The 19,957-nt window shown below is 38.8% G+C and overlaps 1 long non-coding RNA gene across 3 annotated transcripts; it reads left to right on the top strand.

The window, feature by feature from the left end:
• Positions 1 to 3,853: 3,853 nt before the first annotated feature.
• LOC306655482 lies at positions 3,854 to 19,957 on the top strand. Of its 3 annotated transcripts, none has more exons than XR_013762265.1 (3): positions 3,854 to 4,103; positions 16,392 to 16,530; positions 19,906 to 19,957. It is a non-coding gene; the product is annotated as an uncharacterized lncRNA (long non-coding RNA). The 3 variants fall into 3 exon arrangements; XR_013762266.1 differs by lacking the exon at positions 3,854 to 4,103 and adding an exon at positions 4,645 to 4,845; XR_013762267.1 differs by lacking the exon at positions 3,854 to 4,103 and adding an exon at positions 13,918 to 14,440.

Raw genomic sequence — 19,957 nt, 5'->3', positions numbered from 1 at the left:
AACTACAATTTTAAGAAGTCACCCACCAGCCTTAGCAGGGGAAGAAGAGACATTTCTGCTGGCAAGAGGCAGGCAAGAGGGTAGGATCTGAGTTGTCTCAATGCTTCGTTTTCTGGCCAATGCTCCAACATTTGCATAAGAGACCTGGAAATGTGAGAATTCAACAGATATTTTACTATGGGTAATTCTCAGTATCAAACTTTGAACTTAATTTCCAGCTATAACCAGCCCTCTGACTGCGCAAGATAAATTATTTTTGTCATAAATATATAAAGTCGATGTTTGAGACTTATCTTGAACCAAAGTTTCAGGGTACTGATCCTGTCACTCTGTCCAGAACAGTTCAAAGAAATTCTGCTGCCCAGTCTGCAAATTCCTTCTGCTTCCCCAAATCTTTTCCCTCAGAGCATCTTTCATTCAGGTGATAATCAATGGCAGGTGATAATCTATTAGTTACAGGGCACGAGCTACCTTTAAAGTAGCTGAATTTCCACTGCCCAAACATAAACATCCAATGCATGCCTGTTCTAATGCAAGTTTATGTTTCAGTTACAACTGGTAGTTCTTAGTTATGTTTTCTAGAAAATAAAAAGCAGTCAAACTGTTCCAAGAAGAATTGGAGAACCAATAGAGCAATAACCATAGAAAAACAAAAAAATATATTATTAATAGCCAGTCATGGTGGCATATGCCTATAATCCCAGCACTAGGGAGGCTGAGGCAAGAGGATCATTTGAGCCCAGAAGTTTTCTTTCTTTTTCCCCACGTTTTTTATTGGTGCGATGTCTTTGTACATAATGAAAGAATTCGTTGTTACCTATTCATACATGCACACAATATAACTATAAATTGGTCAGTATCACTCCCCAGCACTTGCCCCCTCCCTCCCCACCTCCCACTTGTTGGTCTCTTTCTTCTACAATCTCTCTTTGATTTTCATGAGATCTTCCCCCACCTTTCTTTTCCTCTTTTCTCTCTAGTTTGGAACCCAGAAGTGTTCAAGACCAAAGATAGCAAGATCTCGGCTCAAAAAAAAAAAAAAAAGTGATATTAATGAGCTACAATTTTGAAAGCTAATAGACTGAAAATTATAAATAGATTAGTTCTATTTGACCTTCAAGCAATAGATTATACCTCATTTATTCAAGTGAACTTTAAAGCATGTAAGAAGTTGAAAATTCTCTCAACTTTTGAAAACTTTTGCACAATACCAATACCAGAGCCTAATAAAAAACAGAAAGCCTCTGAAGAATACAGAGTTCTCATCTTATAAAAACTATTTAAGAAAGTCAGAAGATAGAAAGGCACCCAACATGTATTAACTGACTAGTGTATCCTGAAACTAAAGCCAGATAATAATAGCAAGAGGAGAAAAAGATACAATCCCATTTATGAACACTGAAGCAAAAATCCTCAATAAATGTTAACAAGAGACAGGTATGATGGCACGCACCTGAAATCCCAGCTACTCAGGAAGCTGAGGCAGGAGGCTTGCCAAGTCTAAGATCAGTCTGGACAACTTAAGACTGTTTCAAAACAAAATTTTATAAAAGGGCTAGGGTGTAGCTCATTGATAGAGTGCTTGCCTAGTATGTTCAAGGCCCTAGGTTCAATCCTGAGTGAAAAAAAAAGAAAGTTACCATATTAAATCCAGCAGTGTGTTAAAAGAATAATTCATCAAATATAAAGAGGATTTTATCCTAACATCATTGGGATGATTTAGCATTAAAATGTATATCTACTTAATTTATTATACTAATTTATTATGCTAATAAAGTTCACGTGAAAATACAATGATCTTTGTTTTGTTTTGGTTTGGTTTTGTTTGTTCATTACATGTGAGACAGATCCCCAGCCCTTTTTTTATTTTTTATTTTGAGACAGGGTCTTGCTAAGTTCCTTAGGGCCTCACTAAATTGCTGAGGCTGGCCTTGAACTTGTGATCCTCCTGCCTCAGGCTCCTGAATCACTGGGATTACAGGCGTGCACCACCACACCCAGTGAGAATACAGTTATGTTAACTTCAACCCCCATTAATAGTATAAAAGGAAAAAAAACTTCCAGCAAACTAGGAATTGATATATATTTTTTAATAAAACAATTTGAGGAAAAACCTGCGGCAAATGTCATACTTAATGACAAAAGCATTCCAGCTGGAGTCAGAAACAAGAGTGACCTTTATCACCACTACTGTTCAAAATGATGCCAGATGTCCTCATTCAAGGGGAGCAATAAGAGGTATAAACATGAGATAAGAAGAGGTAAATTGTGATTATTTGCAGATGACACTATGGCTTACATAGAAAAGCCTAAGAAAATCAATTGACAAACTATTAGCACTAATAAGCACGGTGGCCACATACGAGATCAACGTACAAAAATCAATAGCCTTCCTGTATACCAGCAATAACCACCTAGAAAATGTAACGGGAAATAAGATTCTATTCACAATAGCAACAAAAACTATTAAGCATCTAAGTATAAACCTAAATACAGAATGTATTTAAGGCCTTTAAGGATAATTCAATATTAGGAAATTCATCAATCTAATTAATCACATTGATAAAATAAAATTGAAAACTATGTTATTAGATTATGTAGCAGCAGAGAAAATACAAGAACCATTTCTGGTAAAAACACTAAGTAAAAAAGAGACAAAGGACATTTCCTAACCATGATAAAGAGGAGTGTGAGTGTGTGTGTGTGTGTGTGTGTGTGTGAGTGTGTGTGTGTGTGTGTGTGTGTGTGTGTGTGTGTGTGTGTTTTACTTTCAGAAACTAAGAGCAAACATCATATTAAATGGTTGGCCATTAAAGGCCTGCCATTAAAGTAAAACATAAGGCAGGGGCCATTATTAGCCTTCAAAATTGTTCTGTATAAAAATGAAAATGGGGACTTGATGGGAGCAAAACTTCACAGGGCAACTGCTCTTTCAGGGTCTCCCAAAGTCAGGAACGCTTCTCCCCTACAAACAAGACTACTTTGGTTTCATATTACCGAATAAGATGGAAACTGAAATCTCAACCAGAGATAGAGGCTCATCGAAAGGTTCTTTCCCCCTAGCAAAGCCAATACCAAGTTCTATCCAGCTATCACTCACTGTGCACCTACCCTCTGATTAAAGGGAAGCATTTTTAATTACCCAAACAGTCCTAAGACCCGATTTGTTCAGTGGCAATGGGGTCTGGTCACAGAGGGGTGCCTGAAATGCAGCGAAGCATCTGGGGTCACAGACAGCTGCCAAACCAATAAGGGTGGATTCTGACACTTTCCATTCCTTTCTCATGCTCGGAAGTTGGAGGCACATTTGAAATGCTCTCGCTCCTACTTTGCTTTGGAAGCTGTGGAATGGGTTTATTCTTATTTCTCAACCAACTTCCAAGAAGGATTCTAAAAAGAGTTGGTTGGTAAGAAGGCCTTTAGGCCAAGGATAAACTGAAGTAACCCATTGCCTCCCGTCTCTAGGAGAGAGCACGCATACCTCGCTTTAAGCAAAAGGCCAGAATAAGTCGGCGATGAGAAGGAGGTTGTTTCCCCTTAGAGAAAACAGAGTGCCCTGAGCTGAGTTTCTTGGGAAGCAGAGTCCTGAACATAGATTAGCCTAGAAGAAGTACTCTTGGTATCAATACCCATGGAGGGAAAGGAAGAAAACAGGATTGGGCAAAGGGAGAAATCCGACCATGATGAAATTCCAGTAAGGCCTCCATTGACCAATGGGGTGGATGGCCCTTCAGAGTCATCCCTGAAGAGGTAAAGAAACCAGGTCCTAATATTCTCGTGCCAACCAGTGTCATGTTTGGATCTAAAATGTCCTCCAAAGGTCATGTATCGAAGGTGTGGCTTGGCCACCAGTCTGTGGCACTACTGGGAGATAATGGAAACCTCAGGAGGTGAGGCCTAGTTGGAGGATGCAAGTCATTGGAGGCACGTCCTTGAGGCGTGTATCCTGTTTCCAGTCTCATTTTCATATTCATATTCTCTCTCCCTCCCTCTCTCCCTCTCTCTTTCATCTCTCTCTCATTCCTGGCAACCATGAGGTGAGCAGCTTTGCTCTACCACTCGCTCCCTGTCATGTGGATCCAACTGACCATGGAAAAAAAACTGTGAGTCAAAAAAAATCTTTCCTACAGTTAGTTAATTTTCGCAGGTACTTTTCCACAGCAATGGAAAACTGATGAACACAACCAGTGATCAAACGCGGGCGGTCCTGGGAAGGAGGCTGATCTTATGTGAGGTGACTTTCTTTAATGGAGGCAATTTCAGCTTTCAGCTGCTGGTGAGATCCACATGGCATGGTGTACCACCCACCAAGAAAATACCAAAGATAGAAGGAGGGGGTCAACAAACCGGGGGACAAAATATCTCCCACAAACCCTAAATATGAGCTAGTGGTGGGGCCAAAGAGCAGCAAATTTCTGTGATATTATCAATAGTGAAGGAGGACACACAGAGAAGCCAAAGGGCAAATCTGGAAATCATCAGCAATTACTCACCTGCAGAAGGAATATCTCTCCAAGGAGATTTCTGTGGATGAAACTGAGGAAAGCAGTCAAAACCAGGAGGGGGCGCTGAGGATGTGGCTCAGTGGTAGAGCACTTGCCTAGTATGTGCAAGGCCCTGGGTTCAGTCCCCAGCACTGGAAAAATAAATAAATAATAAAAATAAAAATACAGGAGAGGCTGTACAGGTTCTACTTTTCTACTTTCCAGGCAACTGCAAAGGGACTGCTGACAGGTCTAAAGGAACTGAAGCAGCCATGGTCCTTGAGACTCCAGAAACTATCCATTGAGAGAACTGAACCCCTCATTCAATGATGAGAAGCTTTGTGAATATGGTACAAAATAGGTCAGAGTGGTATTATGGAGATAAAAAAGAAATAAGAAAGCTGGGTGCGGTGGCACACGCCTGTAATGCCAACAGCTGGGGAGGCTGAGGCAAGAGGATCACAAGTTCAAAGGCAACCTCAGCAACTTGGCGAGGCCCTAAGCAACTCAGTGAGAACTTGTCTCAAAATAAAATATTAAAAAGGGCTGGAGATGTGGCTCAGTGACTAAACCCTCTGGTACAAAAAAAAAGAAGAAGAAAGAGAAGAAGAAGGAGAAGAAGAAGAAGAAACAAGGTTTTAGCTATTTGTTAGAGAATATGAGGGAACAGATATCTAAGACTATTGGTAAAGTGGCTACACTGATCAAATATACCTCTTAATACTCCAAAGTAACAACAGGGGGCTGGGGCTGGGCTCAGTGGTGGAGCACTTGCCTAGCATGTATGAGGCAAAGGGTTCAATTCTCAGTACCACATTAAAAACAAATAAAATAAAGGTCTATTGACAACTAAAAAACTAAAAAAAAAAAAAAAAAAAAAAAAAAGAACAGGCTGGGGTTGTGACTCAGTGGTAGAGCGCTTGCCTAGCATGTGTGAGGCCCTGGGTTTGATCCTCAGCACCACATATAAATAAAATAAAGGTGTTAAAAACACTTGCTGTTCTTTCTAAAAAAAAATAATAATGATAACAACAGAAAAAGGATCTATAGAGCCGTGAAGATAGGGAAGCTCTCCTTGTCCAGTCCCACTCCAACATGGAACCCTTTCCTAAAAGCACAGAAAAACTAATCTTACTTGAACATGAGCTGTAGAAAAGGACGGTGGTTAAACCCCATGGAAATTGTAAGAAAAAATAGGATAAAAATAATAACTTGCCCCCAGAAAATGAAGCATCCAAATATATATATTTATTATATATATATATATGGAGCCACAAAGCAGAAGACTGTAACTCAATATTTTGAAATGAACAAAAGCTATTAAGAAAATAATAAAAGCTATGAAGGAGTAAGATAAAGCAAAATTTAAAAGCTTAAAAACAGACTGGGTAGGCAATAAGAAGATATCAAAAGAAAATTAATGGAACTTAGAAAATAAGTAGAAACAATAGAAAAATGTTTTAGAAATACAGACTAACATGGAAGAACTTAAGAGTGAATAGATAGCACTGTATAAAAAAAAGGACGGGAGGAAGAAAAATAAAGAAATAAAATTAAAAATGAAAGAGATAAAAATGTTGAAAATGATAGATGTAAAAGGCAGGCAAACCAGATTCTGCATGCATATAACAAGAGAACTTGAAAAAGAAAGTCAAAGCAAGAAAACAAACCAAATATTAAGAACCATAATCCAAGAAAACTTCCCTGCAATATAAAAAGATATACTGAAAGGGCATACAATATACCTGATAAAATTAGCCCAGAATTATCAATATTGACACATATTCTTAAATATTATTGAATTTTAAAGGAAAGAAAAAAATTTGGACATCCAGGCAAGGCAATAAGACCAAACTATTTATGGCTAAGAGAAAATTAAAACTGCATCAGAATTTTGAACTAAAATACTTTATGCAAGAAGATAATTAAAGTGGGCTAGGGATGTGGCTCAGCTTGCATGAGGCCCAAGGTTCTATTCCCTAGCATGAAAACAATAGAAAGAAAGAAAATCAAGTTAATGCGTTCAAAATACTCAAGATGTGAGCCATGAATTTATACCCAACCAAACTGACCATGAATTATAAAGACCACAGATAAGATGTTTTGGACACGTGAGAACTCAGGAATTATTGATCCCACAATATTATTCCTGAGGAACCTACTGAAGAAGCTAGCTTCGGACAACTGCAAAATACCCGGAGAAGCATCAACATGAGGATGGATGGTAAACATTTAATATGTTTAACAGTAGGACTAAAAGCAAATTTGAGGGTAAGAGTGACATCATGTTATGTAATTGTTGGATGTTCAGACATTGTAGATAAACTGTAAATTTCAAAAATGGGAGAGAAAAAATTATTCTCAAAAAAAAGTGGGAGAAGGAGAGGGAAAGATGAAGAAAGTTTGATTTGTGGTGTTTAAGTTACAGTTTGGAGTAAAAAGCTCTGGATTGCTATTGCACAAGAGGATGACTATAGGTAGTAATTATGTACTATATATTTCAAAAATCTAGAAGAAAAGATTTTGAGTGTTTTCACTTTAAAGAAATGATATTGAGGAAATGATATGTTTAACCTGATATAAACATTACACAATGTATTGAAACATCACATGGTACCAGTTAATGTTTGATTACTTTTAGCCACATGTTTCAGTTAAAATAAATTTAATTTAAATTTTAAATATAAAAAAAAAAAACAAAATCTTATTCATTGCGAGAAAAAATGGGGGAAGGAAGGAAAATGCATAGAAAACAGGATAATAAGGCTGGGGCTGGGGCTCCGTGGTAGCACGCTTGCCACATGCACCAGGCACTGGGTTCGATCCCCAGCACCACATAAAAATAAACACATAAAAAGATATTGTGTCCATTTACAACTAAAAATAATTTAAAAAAAAAAGAAAAGAGAACAGGATAAGCTCTCTGATCGCCTAGCGTTTATAAAGATGGAATAATTATATATTACTTTAAGTAGATGTCAGAAAGATGAAGGGGAAGAAATTGTACCTAGGTAATTTTAACATTGCTCAAAGTAAGGAACCAACAAACTATTATTTTTAAAAAGAGGGGAAACAGGGCTGGGGAGATAGCTCAGTTGGTAAAGTGCTTGCCTTACAAGCACAGGGCCCTGGGTTTGATCCCCAGCACTACAAAAAATAAAAATTAAAAAAAAGAGGGAAAATGGTATTTTGCAACTGTATTATTAAAAAAGTAACAATTAGAATAAAACAAAATCCTCTAGATTCTGAAGGATATGGAAAATAATATCCCCCAAGAAAAGGGAAATGACAGCCCCCAGGGAAAAAAGGAGGACAGTGTGATCCCAGAGGGCAGGAGGGGAAGGCAAGCAATGGGCCCAGGGCTCTGGGCTTTCATCCCGGTAACAATGAATTTCAGGTTTTTACAACTGTTTTTCTAAGTTAGATTTTTTAACCTGTACAACTAGTTACCTGACTGCCCAGCCTGCATGTCCTTAGTCTGTAATGATTAATCACATTAAACATTCTGCCAGGATGAACTCTCATTAAGACCTATAAAAGACAGATTCCTCTTGTAACCAGTCGACATTTTCTCCCCTGAAAATGTGCCATTCCACCAATAAAGACTGCTTGCTGACCTGTTTGAGGTCTGCTCCCGTTTTCAGTTATTTTTAGTTACAGATTCCAAGAGAAATATTTTTTAAAAGAGCCAAAGAGTGAGAAACAGAAGAAGACAGATGGCCATGCAGTGAAATACTTTATAATTTAAAAACAAACAAGCAAACATACTGGCTATTATCAATAATATAAATGGGACTCACTCCCATATTAAATCAAAGTGTTTTCAAATTGTCAAACAAAACAAAGTCCAACCCTATATTACATACAAGATACACTTAAAGGAAAGGTATTAAAAACGTTTAAGAATAAATAAAGAACATTAACAAAGACACAGCAGGCTGGGGATATGGCTCAGTTGGTAGAGTGCTTGCCTCACATGCACAAAGCCCTGGGTTCAATCCCCAGCACCACCCCCCTCCCCCACAAAAAAAAGATATACCAGGGAAAGTATAAAATACAGAGAGGGGGCAAGGGTCATGATGTGTTGATATCTGTCAAGGTTGCATCTTGACCAAGAAGCACTTAAAAAAAAAGAGGGGGGGGACTTTTTAAAAAAATTTTTATTTGTTCTAATTGGTTATACATGACAGTAGATGCATTTTGACACATTGTACACAAATGGAGCATAATTTCTCATTCCTCTGGCTATACATGGTGCTGAGTCACACCAGTAGTGTAATCAGACATGTAAGTATGTAGGGTAATAATGTCTGTCTCATTCTACTGTCCTTCCCACCCACAACCCCTCTTCTCCCCTTCCTCCCCTCTGGATAATCGAAAGTTCAAAAGGGGGACTTTTTAACAATGCTAATGACATACCTGATGCTAATGACAGCAAAAGCAGTTATGGGGGAGAGTGTGTAGTAGTAACAGCCTTTATCAATGAAAATAAAACTAAATGAAACACTAACATCACAAATCTTTAAAAAAAAAAAACAAACAAAAAACAAGAGTACGGGGCTGGAGTTGTGGCTCAGTGGTACAGCACTTGCCTGTCATGTGTGAGGTCCTGGGTTCAATACTCAGCACCACATATAAATAAATTTTAAAAAATCCATTGGCAACTAAAAAAAATTAAAAACAACAAACAAACAAGAGTACACATAAGAACAGGATGAATAAGAGTAACTAAGAGTAAGTCAAGCACAGTGGCACACACCTGTTATCCCAGTAGCTGGAGAGGCTGAGGCAGGAGGATCACAAGTTCATAGCCAGCCTCAGCCACTTAGCAAGGTTCTAAGCAACTCAGTGAGACCCTGTCTCTAAATAAAATATAAAAAAGGACTTTGGATATGGCTCAGGGGTTGAGCACTGCTGGGTTCAATCCTTGATACTAAAAAAATAAAAATAAAAATAAAAACGGTGGATTAAACAACAGAAACAGAGTAAACGTAGTACCTAAAAAATAAGACTTGTTATTCAAAATACTAATAATGCAAATACTCTAACTTAATTTAAAGAAAAAAAGAACACAAAGGTATAAACCAAACAACAGGAAGATAGGGGCTGTACACAACCTACTAATTTCTACAGTTCTAGGAAACTAAATTTAAAAACTACAAGAAATAGATAATAGATAATTTTCTAGGTAGAATATTATCTATTGAAATTTCTCCCATAAAGCTATAAAGTCTGAACCGACAGATTTCTGTGGAAATACAAGTTTGTAAACAGAAACACCAAAACAGCATGAGGCCCAAGGGCTGGGGCTGTTAGGTCAGCACTTGCCTAGCACAGGTGAAGCCATAGTTCCAATCCTAAGCACCAGGCCCAAATCCAAATACCCCCACCCCCATGTATCTCTTTACCTGGGTGTTCATTTGTATCTTTCTGTCCTTTATAACAATCTAGTAATCATCGATATAGCACTTTCCTGAATTCTGTAAGTTGCTCTTCATGCATTATCAACCTGAGGGGGTATGGGAAGCCCCAAATTTGAAGCCAGCAGGAAAGAAGTGCATGCAGCTTGGGGATACCCAGCACTTGTGACTGGCCTCTGAAGTCCTGTGCTGCTGAGCCCCTCACCTGTGGGTCTGTGCTACTTACAGATGTTAGTGTCAGGACTGAACTGAATTGTAGAACCCCCAGTTGGTGTCAGAAAATTGGTATTGGAGCATATTGCTAAAATCAGAAATGAAGAAAGGATACCCACTACTTGAGTATAAGAGAAAGCAATTAGAGGTATAAGAACTGGAAAAGAAAAATCACATTCATGTACAAACGATATATTTCTAGGAAACATTTTCATCAGTGGAAAACCTCTTGAACAGTGAAATTATTTTGTCAGTACCAAGATATAAAATTAACATACAGAAATAAAAGGAACAAACAAGAACCACTTGGAAGAAATAATGATCCCAGCCTCCATTTACAATAGCAAAAATAAACAAAACCACATATGAGCACACATTTAACAAGAATCATGTAAAACTGCTCAAAGAAAATTACCAAGCATTCTTATGGGACAAAGAGTAGACTTAAACTAATGGACAAGCATAACCATGTTCTTGATCAGAAGAGTCAAGATCAGAAAGATCAATTATCTGTAAGTTAAAATTTATACACTTAATGTGATCCCAATTAAAAAGAAACCCTTACTTTTTTTTCTGAAGCCAGACAAATTGATTATAGAGTTAATTTGGAAAATAAATAAATGTGAGGCTAGCCAGAAATCCCCTTTAAAAAAGAAGAGCAATGAGGGACTAGTTTTGCCCCTCCTTAAAACATTTAGAAAACCCCTCTAATTAAGACATTACGGTGCTGGTGTATAAGGAGACAGATGAGCAAGGAACAGGATGGAAAGTCCATAGACAGATTCAAAGATATACAGAAATTCAGTGTTTGATGAATAAAGTGTTGGAACAACTGATAGGTGGATAAAGATAAAATTAGAGCCATTCCTCATACTTTCCAATAGGATAAGCTCTAAATGGTCAGTATCTAAATGCAAAATAAGCCAGGCTGTGGTGCACACCTGTAATCCCAGAGGTTTGGGAGGCTGAGGCAGGAGAATCTCAAGTTCAAAGCCAGCCTCAGCAACTTAGTGAGACACTGTCTCTAAATAAAAAAATAAAAAGGGCTGGAGATGTGGCTCAGTGGTTAAGTGCTCCTGAGTTTAATCCCTGGTACAAAACAAAGACAAAAACAAACAAAAAACAGCAAGAAACTAGAGTTTCTTTCTATGCTATTTTTTTTTGTAGTCTAGCTTGGCAGTGTTCTTTAATCAAATCAAAGTGAATATTAAATGAACTTTAAGAGAAAAATAGCAAGAACACAATGTGCTATATGGTTTTATAAAAAAAAAAGGGGGGGAGGAAAATAATAATAATTTTTTTTTTAAAAAGCCTGCTTTAATCTTGTCAGATATCTGCCTTTGGTTCACGTGTTGCTCACCAAAAGCTACAATTACATTCTGAATGTGCACTCTTAATTTTTTCAAATTAGTTTACTCAATTTATTAGTTTCCTTAGGCCTGTCTGAATATCTAATATGTGGCTCTTTGGTTAAGGCTTTTTGCTTCTGTTTAGAAATCTGATACCTATTTTAAGAACTGGAAAAACTATAAATTACTCCAATAGAAAAGCTTGTATTTAGCTTAAGGAGAGAGAGACTTAAAAGATCAGCCAAATGCAATGCGTAGATCCTTTTTAGATCCTGATTTAAATAAACCAACTATAAAAAGACATTTTGGAACAACTGAAAGTAGTCTAGTCATTAGATGATATTAGGGAATTATTAATTTTTCTGAGTATGATAATAAAGTAATGGCTATGATTATAAACTAGTCTGTATATGTAGTGAATCTTAATGAAGAATTTACAAGTGAAATCAAATGATGTCTTGGATTGCTTTAACATACGCCAGCAAAAGAAAAAAAAGTGTTGGTGGGGAGGATAGAGTATAAATAAGAACTTTGGCAATAGTTAAGCTAGGTGGTAGGCGCGTGGAGGCTTATTATACCGCTCTCTACTTTGTATATGTTTGAAATTTTCCATAATAAAAAGGTGTGAATCCCCTCACTCACAGGTCTTCCCAGGTGAAGCCACTGAACTCAAAAGATCAAGTGTCAGATCAAATAAAAATTTAATATGCATTACTTTCCTTTCAATTGCTTTCTTTGGTCTTGGAAGCCTTTTAACAGATAAAAATTAAAATATTATGGAAAAATAAAAGACCACTGTCACAGTCTGTTAATCCCATATGCTTCCCATGAGAAGGATAAATAGTTATAAGGCAGTTTTATGGGATCCAGGCTTCCATATAGGAAAACTTCCCGAAGGGCTCTCTGAACTGTTTTTACTCACAACGCTTTTGACACCAGTGTATGTTTTTCTTACACATCAACAACCAGTTCTCCAACTCTCCAGACACCAACTGTCCCTACTTCAGATGCCAGTTGAAAGTCCCAGTTTACCACCTATACTCTGACCAACCAAGTATAAATTAAGCATTCCCACAATCCCCTCCTGAGTTTCACAAAATTACTAGAAAGACTCATAAAACTCAAGGAAACATTTCATTTATGTTTATTGGCTGATTATAAAGGATAAAATGAACAGCCCCATGAAGTGGTACACAGAGTGAGGTCTGGAAGGCGGGGGAGCATAGGGCCTTCTTTCCTGGGAATAGTTTGAGGTGCACCATCGTACTGCCACATGGATGGTGCACCAGCCCAGATACTCTCGGCAGCCTGAGGGTTAGTGGGTTTTGTGGTGGCTTCACTACATAGGCTTGATCCATTAATCATTACATGATAGTGGTTAACTATGTTCAGCTCTCTACCCCCGAGGTCCAGGGTTAGGGCTAAAGGTCCCAACCCTAAATGACATGATTGGTTCCTGTGGCAGCCAGATCCCATCTGGAAGTTATCTAAGGGCCCACCAAGAGTCACCTTACTAGCATAAATTCAGGTATTTGGTTGAAGGGAGCTTGTTATGAATAATGAAAGATGTTCCTAATACCCCTATCAAACAAGAAATTCCAAGAGATAGACCTCTGAAGACAAAGGAATTGGGTACAAAGACCAGATAAATATTTCCTATTGTAGCACAGGCTCTCTAACACTCCATTCTTTCTTTTCTTCTTCTCCTCCTCCTTCTTCTAAATCAATGGTGGCAGATGGAGGAGGAATTGATGAATGAAGGAATTCCTTCCTTCCTTCCTTCCTTCCTTCCTTCCTTCCTTCCTTCCTTCCTTCCTTCCTTCCTTCCGGCACTGAAGATTGAGCCCAGGGTCACTTAACCACTGAGTCACATCCCCAGTCCTTTTCTTGTTTTATTTTGAGACAAAGCCTTGCTAAATCCTTAGGGACTCACTAAATTGCTAAGGTTGTTCTTGAACTTGGCAATTGTCCTGCCTTGGTATCACAAGTTGCTCATTTTACAAGCGAACCCCACCACCCTGGTGGAATCTCTTGACTAGTTAAAGCAAAGTAAATGGGGGGGGTGGCACTGGTGGACCTCAGTTTGGAACATTCTGGTTTAATATTAGCATAAGTACATTAATGCTACAAGGGGAATCATTTAAAATTTCCAGGTGGGGCTCGCTTCACCCTATTAAGGAATCTTTTGGATGTCTCATCGTCTTCAGCATGTTCTTATTTTGAGAACTAGCATCTAGCTTGCTGCTGGACTCCAGGAGTGTAAAAACACTTAACCATGAATTACCAGGTAATATACAACCCATATTTATGCCCAACTATAAAATAGAGAACACTCTCCAGATACTCCAGAAGCTAAGGCATAGGATAGCTGGAAACCAGAAGATAGAGGTCAGCCTGGGTGAAATAGGGAGACCAATTTAAATGGAAAGGGTACTTATGAACTCAAGCCTGAATATACAAGAATTGCACAAGCTGAGCTGGCTGTGCGCACTCCCAGTATGTCTGTTATATCATGTTACCCATCCCTCAGACTCTACCTGTGAACTCATGAAGAACTCCCTATGCCTAGCTCATCAGAGAGGGGAAATTTTTAGCCTTTTTACAAAATACTTAGCCCAGGACTCTGGCAGTGACCAGAAGTATACTATTATATCATTATATTCAAAGTGTCCCTGAAGGACTATTGAGAAAGGAAACCCTCCTAGTGAGTAGAACTTCAAAAAAACACAGCCTGTTGTTTAATTTCTCTTTTAGGGAAGATATCCTGAGGTAAAAATCTACCATGATACATAAAATGTGGCAATTGTTAGATTGCATAGTCAGGGACTTGGAAAAGGCAAGATAAGAAAATTGATGATAATTTAATTTGAAGAAGAGGAACATAGATGTACCTCTGAAAATGGGTCCAGACTATGAGAGTGATGAGGCATCCTGTGATTCCTTGAAATGGAGGAGATGCTCCATAAACTGATAGGTAAGTGTTAAACTAAACTAAATTTGGCCCAGTAGGGCCTCTGTACTCACATACTTCAGTCCTTACCTACGGGACCCATTTTGCCCACCACAGTATGCTAAGCACTGAAGTAATAAGGTTTGCAAAAACAAGGCAGTTATTCATGAGGTGGCCAAATATGAGAAGATGGAAGTCTCAAGACTCAAATCTACCTTCTCTAGGGTAGGTTTAAGGGTATTTATAGAACAAAGAACCAGGGTGAACTGAGGCGTGGGGAAAGGTGATTGGAGGCAGAGAAAAAGAGGTAATTGGTATTTGGTGTTGGTGGTGATCAAACTACAGGGCTCTTCATAGGACACGTGTTTGGAAAATGGCAGCATTGGCATTACCTGGAGTTTTCAGCACTCAGACTTCAAAAGGTCACCCATGGAACACCTGTACAGGATCAAGTGAAAGGTTGTGATTTGAACCCATTCACCTCCCAAATCCTAAAAACCAACTTAAAGAATCGTTTCCAAGGCGACCGTACATCAAAAGTGTTATCTATAGCAAAACTAGTGGGAGAATACTGTTTAGCTACATGACCTCTAAAATTGGTGATAAAAGCAAGTAACTAAAAACAAGTGAAGCTGGAGAGTTTATTCGGGTTCCCTTGGTTTCAAAACTACAACCTAACTTTTGTACCTAAATTTAAAACCTAACTTAGGAATTTGCCCTTTTTTTCAAACAGTTGAGTCCTAGTTAATCACAGCAGTCAAGCTTCAGCCAATCACAGGCAGCCACTGTTCAAACCATGTTCAAATAAGACAAATGCCAAGTTGGAAACAATCCAGCTTTCTCTGTTTCACTTCCATTTTCTGTGCATAACTTCTTTTTTTTTCTCTTCCTATAAGTGCTTTTTATACCACATTACAAGTCAGAATCTTTCTGAATCTGCTCTGGTTCTGAAGACTGCCTAACTCATTAATCTTTCTTTGTCCTATTAAACTCTGTTAAATTTAATTTGAAGTTGTTCTTTTAGCCAGGTGTGGTAGCACACACCTGTAATCCAAACTACTCAGGAGGTTGAAACCAGAGGATCTCAAATTTGAGATCAACCTGAGCAATTTAGCAAGACCCTGTCTCAAAATAAAAAGTAATAATAAGTGTTGGTGTGGATGTGGGGAAAAAGGCACACTCGTACATTGCTGTTGGAGTTGCAAATTGATACAACCACTCTGGAAAGCAATATGGAGATTCCTCAAAAAAATTTAAATGGACCCACCATTTGACCCAGCTATCCCACTCATTGGTTTATACCCAAAGGACATAAAATCAGCATACTACAGTGATGCAGCCATATCAATGTTCACAGCAGCTCAATTCACAATAGCTAGATTATGGAACCAACTGAGATGCCCTTCAATTGATGAATGGATAAAGAAACAATGGTATATATACACAATGAAATATTACTCAGCCATAAAGAAGAATAAAATTATGGCATTTGCTGGTAAATGGATGGAGTTGGAGAATATCATACTAAGTGAAATAGGCCAAGCCCAAAAAACCAAAGGCCAAATGTTTTCTCTAATAAGTGAATGACAATACATAACTAGGGGGGTGAAGTGGGGAGAGAAGAATGAAGGAACTTTGTATGGTGTAGAGGAAAATGGGGTGGGAAGGGATGGGGGAAGGAAAGATAGTAGAATGAGATAGTATTAGCCTATGTATATGTATGATTACATGAATGGTGTGAATCTACATTGTGTACAACCATAGAAATGAAAAGTCACACCCCATTTTTGTACAGTGACTCAAAATGCAGTCTGTAAAAATAAAAATTTAAATAAAAAATAAAAATAAATAAATAATAAAAAGTAAAATGGACTTGGGATGTAGCTCAGTGATAGAGTGCCACTGGGTTCAATGCTCAGTACTGCAAAAAAATTAATAGAAAAACAAATTAATTAATAAAGTTTCTCTTTTATAGATTGGTGTCAGAAGTGGAGTCCAAAGTAGAACTTCAGTAGACTTTGGGGAATTCCTTGGTCCTCTGGACCAAGACCAAGCAAGACACCTACCCAAGGTTCAAAGCACCTATTGCTCTCTCAAAACAATTGGGATCATAGGTGAGTTTTTCCCTCAGATTCCAAACCCACAAATTTGTGTTCTAAGCTCTCTGAGGTTACATGAGCTATTTTTGATTGAACTGCACTAAGGATGATTTAGATCCAATTATTAACTGGATTGGGTTAGAGGGTGCTGCTGCTACTGCCTTTAAATCTTTAGAATACACCTTAGCTACTGCATTGTAATGCATGTGATTGGGAAAAGGAAATTGGTATCTGAAATGATATAAATTCAATGTTAAGTATCCAGATAGCTATTTAGAAGCTTCCTGGGTTCTTGAAGCTTCCGATGTTAAAAGCTCTGAACTCCACAACTCATCATGGAATAGACAAAATCATCCAAATTATGAAAAATACTTGTGAGATTACTTCCAAAATTGCTAAAATCAGCTGGATGTGGTGATGCATGTCTGTAATCCCTGCTAAAGAGGCTGAGGCAGAAGAATCACTTGAGCCCGCAAGTTCAAGACCAGCCTAGGCAACATAGCGAGACCCCCATCTCAAAAAAAACTTTTTTTTTTTTTTTTTTTTTTTTTTTGCTAAAATGGTTTATGAGCAATGTTTGGTTTACCAAATCCATAATCCTAGGAAGCCAATCAAAAGTTGGTATATTTCTGCTACATGATGGACTATTTGAACATTAACAGATGGACTTCACTCGGTTGCCACCCTCAATGACCACCTGTTAGTGTCATTGTATAATAGTTGGCTTGTTCTCTGTTTGAGCCGAGGTTTTCTCATGTAGGAAAGTCAGTGCTCTGGCAATAGTTAAGGAGTGATGGGCCTCCTCTTCAGAGATGCTGTTGCAGTTACTGTGGGACATCTGCTTCCCTTCCTCCTCTCCCGGAGGCGAGCAGGGCACCGGGGTCTGGCCCGAGGCGCCCCTGCAGCGCCGAGCGCGGAGCCCGGGGGTCTGGGGGCCGGCGCGAGCCTTATGCTCCAGGGTGTGTCGGAGCAGAGGCGGCGACGGCTGGGCGCTGGCTCCTGGGCACTGTCTTGTGGCCAGGCGCATGGGAGGAAACAGCCGCCCAAGCCCGCGGACTTCAAGCTGCAGGTCATCATCATCGCCTCCCGCGACACCTTCTGCGAGGCCTGCAAGTCCACCGTGGGGACACAGCAGGTCAGGAGAGATCCAACAGCATCACCTCAGCTTATTACAGAAGTGTCGAGGGGATCATATTAGTTAGTGTATGATATCCTTCAGAAGGAGACATTTGATGATTTGTCAAAATGGATGAAGATGGTCAATAAGTACGTTCAGAAGACGCTGAACTTCTCTTAGGTGGAAATAAGGTGGACTGTGAAACGGACAGACATCATCAGCAAGGTGAAAAGTTTGCACAGCACTAACTGAGATGCGGTTCTGTGAAGCAAGTGCTAAGGCCAACATCAATGTGGACGCGATATTTCTGAAACTTGGCGATACTCTGAAAAAGCAACTGGGGATGCCCGGCATGGAAGTGGCACTCAAGTGTGTAGCTGTGTTGCTGTTGCTAAACTGGCACCTGGATCTCTACAAGGTGGCTAAAGACACAAAGACAAAATTTAAAAAGGGTGTGCTACCTAGAATCCAGAAAGCCAGGAGGCGCACTTACATCTGTGTGTGTCCATGAAGGAGAAGGCCGCGTTCCAGCTTCTGCCTTGCTCCAAATAGTTCTTGTCCCCAGAGTTCACCATCACGGGTCATCTGCTGGATGCTGCTCATCCTCTCCTTCCATTTCTTGGCTAGTTTCCTTAAGGACAAAGAATTCAATTATGTAGACATGCATGTGAATGGAAACTGGAGATCTGGTAGGCATATTGAACAATATTCGGGAATAACCTCTACTGAAACAATTTTATGCATTCATGATTCATTGATTTATGTGCCTTCAGTGTGTCAGGTACTCTCCAGGCTGCGCACATAGAGGTGAAAAAGATCCACTGCCTGTCCTCAAAACAAATAAACAAACAACAACAACAAAAACAAAAACCCAGCCTAAAACATTTCGTTTTTCCTACTATAAGATAAATTAAAATGACCAATGATCCTTGTACAATACAATCATCATGTGTTTACTGATATTCTCTTAGAGATATTAACTTATTACTGAATTATTATCTACCTTACCATAATAGCTTCAAAGAGAAGATTCTAATAAATATTTGCCAGACAAAACTGAACTACAGGTGCTCCTTAGCTTATGATGGGGTCACATCCCAGTAAACTGAAAAGGTTATCTGTTGAAAATGCACTGAATACATTCAACTAATGAACATAACAGCAGGAACATTTAGCACGATCTGTCAGCGGAAGAGCATGCAAAAAGGCCCAGGACAGTAATCCCTGCACCCACTCACTGGCCACCTGAAACTCATAATCTAAAATTACAGCTACCTATACAAAAGCCACAAAAATCTAAGGGAAACTAACATGAATAAGCAGATAAAACCGTTTTTTACAGGTCTTACCACCTCTGGAAGTTGTTTTATGTCCCTGAAACAGACAAGAATAGAATTTGAGTTGCTTAAGGAGGAATGAAGTGAGAAGGTTTAAGAAGAACGCAGCACACCACCATATCAAAAATCCTATGTCTGAAAATATTCAAAGTCTGCCCAACCACCTAGCAGCATTTACAAGTTAAAAAATGGAAGCTATTTCTAGTAAATCATCTTGACCCTGGTTGACCTAGGACACAGCAGAATTTAAAATGAGTTATGTAATCAAAATTGTACCCATATTAGGTGATTAGGAATGGAATGGAAGGAATCACTACATTAGACCATATGGATAATCTTTATTATCATTTCTAAGTGATACATAATCAAAATGCTTTCTTGCCTATAGTTATCTTTTAATTTCATACTTTGAAGGCAAAAGTCTTTCATCAAGTTACCCTTTTAATTGCTAAGAGGTGATAGGAAAAGAAATACATTTTTAAACAGATAAGTGGAAATCACCTACAATGTCTCCAACAGTAAATTGAAACATCATATGTTCAAGGTGAAGTTATAAATATTTTGAAAGGTCAGGTAGGGTGACCCTCTAGGCACCTGGCACCCTTCTCTTGACACCTGATGTCACCTTCCCCATGGAAGGTCATCTCTGGGGAGCAGAGTCCATGCCTGCATGTTCTTGTCAGGCATTCTGGGCAGCACACCCCATCCCCACAGCTGTGCTCACGATGCATTTTCTCTCCACTTCTGAATCTGCTAGCTTTTGGAAAAAAACATTCTTAGATCAGGTCTCCCCAGGAATGCTAAAGGGGAGGAGCAAGATAATTTTCTCCCTGATTCAGGTAAAAGGCTCACTTTTTGCATGAATTTCTTTGATTTGCTTTGGACTGATTTGTGTAGATAACTGCTTCAATAAGTTTTTGATGTTGTTCTGCCTAGAAAAAGAGACACAGTGAACTTTACCAGACTCTCCCCCCTGCCTTTTCTTGCT

The sequence above is a fragment of the Sciurus vulgaris genome (genome assembly GCF_902686455.1).
Source record: "Sciurus vulgaris genome assembly, chromosome: 1".
NCBI classification, from domain to species: domain Eukaryota; kingdom Metazoa; phylum Chordata; class Mammalia; order Rodentia; family Sciuridae; genus Sciurus; species Sciurus vulgaris.
The sequence above is the reverse complement of the archived record's forward strand: the minus strand, read 5'-3'. Positions and strand labels throughout refer to the sequence as shown.